Source organism: Pseudochaenichthys georgianus, chromosome 14 (genome assembly GCF_902827115.2).
Source record: "Pseudochaenichthys georgianus chromosome 14, fPseGeo1.2, whole genome shotgun sequence".
NCBI classification, from domain to species: domain Eukaryota; kingdom Metazoa; phylum Chordata; class Actinopteri; order Perciformes; family Channichthyidae; genus Pseudochaenichthys; species Pseudochaenichthys georgianus.
In genome coordinates, this window is record NC_047516.1 from 287,397 (window position 1) to 293,396 (window position 6,000).

Sequence of the window (6,000 nt, forward strand, 5' to 3'; positions counted from 1 at the left end):
TAATTGTTATGCTGATATTATGTAAATTATGAATGTGAAATAAAAATTATTCTGGAAGAAACTACAAACTGAAAAACTGCATTTCCAGAAGTTTGTATTGCTAACATATTAGTTGATGGTTTGGTCAACTATTAGATTGTTTGGAAGGAAATTAGCTTCATGATCCAATGAATTGAAATTATTTTATATTTTTCAACTACTTTGTTCTGACCAGATACCTGCAGAACTAATGCCATCGACATGGTTCATTGACATTATACCTGCAAACTATTAGCATTTTAGCATTGGTGTTTTCGCACAACCCACTAACTTTATGAAACTGACCTGTTGTGAGCCTCTTTTTCCAGTTTCATTGGAAATGTCTTGAGTTTACGATGTAGGATAACATCTTGGTAGACGATAGTGGAAATCAACAGTTGCAGGTTTGAGTCCCGGGGGCTTTCATTACCCTCTGAGCGCTGATAGACATCTATTACTGGGCCTCTCTCGTTGCTCCCACAGGTCTAATTACCATCAGAAACTGTGTTCGTATGGAAGCAGCTCACAGCGGACCTCATTAATGGTTGTTTAAGGAACATTACACATCACCGTTGCCACAGCAGACAGTATGTTGTAGACCACTAGGGGGCAGTGTCCTCCCCTGAGCTCCCAACATGCAACAGTTTCAGCAAACTTTTAGTTAGTAACCACAAACAAACACGGTGAGATCATTTGACATCTCTAATGATGTGTCCGTCAACATGTCACGACTAACTTTCATTGCTATTTCTTCAGTTGCTCGTTAACAACAACTTTTGGCCAAAAGTTTCAGCAGCCAGCGATGAAAACCCAGTTCAGAGGCTAATTGTTCTCATAAAATGTGTAACGTTTTGAATACACCTTCTCATTGAGGCCCTTAATCAACCCCCCCCCCACCCCTTGCATGTTTCCTTGACCTGTCTGTTTTCGATGTTTTGCTGATTTAACCTGTAGAGTATTTCTTTGTGCATTGTAGGGTGTCCATGGGTGTCTTGAAAGGCGCCTCCAAATAAAATATATTGGCACGAATGTCATTAACGTTTTCACTTTACTTATTACCCAAATGGTCGCCATCGCTAATTGATAGTATAAGGAAATCTTGCTAAAACACATATGAGCTATTGGAGTCTAAAATAATGTAAAATATCTAATGTATCGTTAAGGGTTACAGGTGCCACAAACCAAAGACACAAAAGAAGGGGGATTTTAAATCAAGCAAATATAAAAGAACATCTTGATTTACAGAAGAATACATATTTGAATGGAATGCCCAAGAGCCTTACTGAATTTTTATGGTTTCTTTAACACAAATTAAACATTTGCTTCATAAATTGGTGATACAAAGAGATATCCAAAATACCATCTGTAAAAACCTTTGACTCTAATATGTCAATAACATGAAACAAGAATATTAACCTGGCTGTATCCAATGTTCACATTTCTGTGATGGAAATGGAGGCAAATTAGCAAATATGTTATGCTTCATTCAAACATCACATGTCACAAAACTTCTAATATTAAAAATGCATTGTGTTAATGTCAGTAATGAAGTGGGGAAGTGTTATGGTCACATCTGTTAATTATAGTTGTAATGCTATTCACCTGCCATTAGGAAACAATAGGAGAAAAGTTATTGATCTTTGAGTTTGTAAAGTCTTATAAAACAACCGGAAGAGGTGCCGAGTCGTCTCACTCAGCAGATTAAAAGAGGTCAATGACTTCATGATGCAGATCTGAGGGGGTTCTGGTCTTTGCTCAGCAGTTTTCAGACGTCTCTGTGGCTTCATGTATAAACCTCCAGTGTGATTTTTGTTTGGAAACTAAAACAGGAAATTGTGGAAAGTGTGTTTAACAGCAGAAACACCATCACTGAGGTTTTATTTCCTTTAAACTCCCACTTAGTCCTCTGGTTCTATTTCGTCCCTACTGACCGCCAGAGGCGGTGCTTTAGCACTGGATATGTCCATCGCGCGCATGCGCAGCTCGAGTACCAATAACAACAAAGTCACCTGTGACCCACGTGACACCGGCTATATCAGCCGGTATTGTCAGAGGATCTGTTCCCTTTCATCTTCTCGCTGCGCGAGGGTACCGTGGCTACGTTTTTGTAGCCTATAGCGTTCAGGTTTGAACGTTTGATCTGAGGGATTTCTCTGCAAACAGCTGGCCGCGTGCAACTTCGCGACTGACAGTCGGAGCTACGGGTCGTTAAACGCGTCCTCCAGGAGCTGTGGCCGGCTGTGCAGAGCCTCGACAGACAGGTTTGTGTCAGCTTGTTGCTGGTGATGGCTGTGTCCCCGCACCCGCTCCCAGCCAAGTTGTCCTGATTACCGTCTTATTGTTTGTGGCTTAGACTTTCTGGTGACGACAGTGTTCCCGCTTCCTCTCCCATAAAGTTGCCCTTATGCTCTTTTGAAAGTTCTGCTTGTGGTGTTGTGCCCTAGCTATCATTAGCATTTGAGTCCCAGCTTTGGCTGCGTCCCTCATTCAATTTAGTATGGAAGCCCAGAGGGTCATACTTTAAACCCGTTTTTCGTTTAGATGCAGAAAGTAAGGTAAGTACTTTCTATTTCTTAGAAGCTATTATCTGGTCTTAACATTTGTGTTCTGACTTGGTCGCTTGATTGTTAGCAGCAGCCGCTTGGCTAACACCTTGCTGTTGAGCTTAACTATTAACTCAGGGCAGTGCTCCCGCTCCCTGTAGCATAGGGTTTGATTGCAGTAGCGCTAGATCGTTGTATTACTGCTCCTAGTAGTAGACTCCTAGCACTAGGATGATATGCAGAGAACATCTTCACGGCGGGTGCTGTGTGCTCGGCGGGTGCGGTTACTACTGTAACCAGGCACGGTTCTATGCGGGCTGTTCTCTTTCTTAGAAGCTAATTATCTGGTCTTAACATTGTGTTCTGACTTGGTTGCTTGATTGTTAGCAGCAGCCGCTTGGCTAACACCTTGCATGTACGGTTAAGCTTCATTATTTAACTCAACCGGTGAGGGCAGTGCTCTCGCTGCCGCTCCCGGTAAACGCATGGTATGGTTGCAGTAGCGCTATATCGTTGTATTTACTGCTCCTAGTACTAGACTCCTAGCACTAGGACGATATGCAGAGAACAATCTTCACTGTGTGTGCCGTGTGCTCTGCATGTATGGCCATTAAGGAGGATTTCATCCTCCCAATATTATATTGTCTAGTGGGCAGCCGTTGGCTGACACTTTTAGGCACCGGCCACAGTTACTATTGTAACTAAGGTTCTAAGACGTAAGTACTGGCCATAATTACTACTGTAACTACGGTTCCAAGCTGTGTAAGTACTGGCCATAGTTAATAATGTAACTACAGGGTTAAGCCGTAAGTACTGGCCATAGTTACTACTGTAACTACGGTTCCAAGCCGTGCACGTACTGGCCATAGGCAATACCGTAACTACGGCTCTATGCTGTGTAAGTACTGGCCATAGTTACTACTGTAACTACCGTCTAAACCATGTAAGTACTGGCCATAGTTACTACTGTAACTACGGTCCAAGCCGTGCAAGTACTGGCCAGAGTTACTACTGTAACTACGGCTCTATGCTGTGTAAGTACTGGCCATAGTTACTACTGTAACTACGGTTCCAAGCCGTGCAAGTACTGGCCAGAGTTATGACTGTAACTACGGTTCTAAGCCGTGTAAGTACTGGCCATAGTTACTACTGTAACTACGGTTAGATGCCGTGTGAGCCCTGGCCATGGTTACTGCTGTAACTACGGCTCTATGCTATTCTCTTCTTTAGAAGCTAGTTATCTGGTCTTAAACATGTGTGTTATTTGACTCGATCTCGCTTGATCGTTAGTAGCAGCCGCTCGGCTAACGTCTTGCGTATACTGTTAAGCTTCTTTATTTTACCCAGCTAGGTGAAGGCAGTGCTCTCGCTCCCGCTCCCTCTACCTGTAATGCGGATGTAGCTACATCCCTTTTTCTGTTCGGCGAGTAGTAGCACCGCTCTACTCTTTCCGTTCAGCAGGTAGCTGGTGAAGGCTGTGTTCCCGCACCCGCTCCCGGTTACGCTGCATCTGGCGTTCGACTCTAACTTAAACAGTGAAGGCAGTTCTCGCCCCCACTCCTGGTAGACGCCAAACGGCCTCGTTTTTCCGTTAAGCAGGTAGCCGGTGAAGGCTGTGTTCCCGCACCCGCTCCCGGTTACACTGCATCTGGCATTCGTCTCTAACTCAACCAGTGAAGGCAGTTCTTGCCCCCGCTCCTGGTAGACGCCAAACTGCCTTGTTTTTCCGTTAAGCAGGTAGCTGGTGAAGGCTGTGTTCCCGCACCCGCTCCCGGTTACGCTACATCTGGCATTCGTCTCTAACTCGACCAGTGAAGGCAGTGTTCTCGCCCCCGCTCCTGGTAGACGCGGAACTGCCTTGTTTCTCCGTTAAGCAGGTAGCCGGTGAAGGCTGTGTTCCCGCACCCGCTCCCGGTTACGCTGAATCTGGCATTCGTCTTTAATTTAACCAGTGAAGGCAGTGTTCTCGCCCCCGCTCCTGGTAGACGCTAAACTGCCTTGTTTATTCCGTTAAGCAGGTAGCTGGTGAAGGCTGTGTTCCCGCACCCGCTCCCGGTTACGCTGCATCTGGCACTCGCCTCTAGCTCAGCCAGTGAAGGCAGTGTTCTCGCCCCCGCTCTTGGTAAACTGCCTTATTTACTAATCCAGCTAGGTGAAGGCAGTGATCTCGCTCCCGCTCCCTCTGCCGGTAACGTGGGTGTAATTACATCCCTATTTCTGTTGGGCGAGTAGCGGCGCGGCTCTACTCTTTCTGTTAAGCAGGTAGCTGGTGAAGGCTGTGTTCCAGCACCCGCTCCCGGTTACGCTGCATCTGGCATTCGTCTCTAACTCAACCAGTGAAGGTAGTGTTCTCGCCCCCGCTCCTGGTAGACGCGGAACTGCCCTATTTTTACGTTAAGCAAGTAGCGGGTGAAGGCTGTGTTCCCGCACCCGCTCCCGGTTATGCTGCATCTGGCATTCGTCTCTAACTCAGCCGGCAGTGTTCTCGCCCCCGCTCCTGGTAGACGCTGAACTGCCGTGTTTATTAATTATTTATTATTAATTTATTATTGCCGTTCCCGGCGACTTGAGGGAGCGATGGCTATGTGTGCTCCCCCCAATAGAAGGACTAGAAACAGGCTGTCCTCTAAAGTGGATCGGCTAGCTGCCGATAGGGGCATGATGAAGTCGCCTCTTCAGCCTGGGCCCGGTGTAGGGGCTGCTAGCGGGCCGCCTGTCCCCCCACCCCCCTCCTTTGGTTGGCGCCCCTCCTTCGGCTGACGCACCTCCTTCGGTTGACGGAGAGTCCTCCGTAGCGTACCAGTCGAGCCAGGGGAGCTGTTTAGATCAGCTGCCCTGGAGGCACTGGAGCGTGCCGCCCAAGCTAGGCAGACCAGGCAGCAGCACTGGGGTCCTCGCAGACCTGTGCCCACTCCCAGCAGGCCCAGGGGCCGCTCTAGCAGCCGCACTCAGCCGCCGGATTACAGGGGTGATCTGCAGAGGGCTTAGCGGCCCACTCAACCGCCTCCCAATGACTTTCGTGCCCCATGTCACCCGCCTTCCAAGCGGCCTCGTGCCCCAGAGCCTTACCGGAACCCCCCAAGAGGCTCCAGGGTCCGGGGGGCTGGGCTCTGAAATCCCGGGGGTGGTCGGCGGCTGCTTTCCCAGCAGCAGCTCAGTTTCTGGGCAGTCTGTACTTCCGTCCCTTGGGTGGTTTTCACCTTAACCCAGGGGTACGGACCGCAGCTCCGGCCCCTAGCCTTCGGCTGGGTCTAATTGACAGTCGTCAGCGATCCGGCAGGGGCCCTACCTCTGGGCCAAGAGTTGTCCGTCCTTTTGTCCAAGGACGCAATCAACCCAGTAAGACCCTCTGCTTAGCCAGGGGGTTCTACTCGGCATACTTTCTCGTGAGCAAGAAAGTCGGCGGATTTTGCCCGATCTTGGACCTCAGAGGAATCAA